Genomic DNA, 742 nt, shown 5'->3' with positions numbered 1-742 from the left:
AAAGAATCAATGAATCTAAGAGTGGGTTCTTTGAAAAGCTAAAGAAGATAGACAGATCCTTAGCCCAGTTAAATGAAAGAAAGAAAGAACAAATCCAAATCAACAAAATCAGATTTGAAAGTGGAAACATCACAACAGACACCCAAAAGATCCAGACCATTATAAGGGAATATTTTTAAAACATATATGCTACTAAATCTGAAAGTCTAAAAGAAATGGATGGATATCTGAAATCCATCCTTTGGGAACCTCCAAAGTTAAACCAAGAAGAGATCAACAGGAGACACATAACATAAAAAGAAATTGAAACAGTAATATGAAACCTCCTGACTAAAAAAAGCCCAGGACCAGATGGATTTACAGCAGAATTCTATCAGACATTTAAAGAAGATCTGCATCCAACACTACTTAATTTATTCAAAAAAATAGAAATGGAGGGAAAACTTCCAAATTTCTTCTATGAAGCCAGCATCACTCTCATACCAAAGCCTGGTAAAGACACAACCAAAAAAAAACTATAGACCCATATCCTTAATGAACATAGATGCAAAAATTCTCAAGAAAATACTTGCAAACTGCATACAGACACACATCAAAAAGATCATTCACCATGATCAAGCAGGCTTTATCCCAGAGATGAAGGGATTGTTCAATATACGAAAGTCAATGAACATCATTAATCATATAAGTGGACTGAAAGACAAAAAACACATTGTCATCTCAATAGATGCAGAAAAGGCTT

Source organism: Nannospalax galili, unplaced genomic scaffold (assembly GCF_000622305.1).
Source record: "Nannospalax galili isolate Female #2095 unplaced genomic scaffold, S.galili_v1.0 scaffold270, whole genome shotgun sequence".
NCBI classification, from domain to species: Eukaryota; Metazoa; Chordata; class Mammalia; order Rodentia; family Spalacidae; genus Nannospalax; species Nannospalax galili.
The sequence above is the reverse complement of the archived record's forward strand: the minus strand, read 5'-3'. Positions refer to the sequence as shown.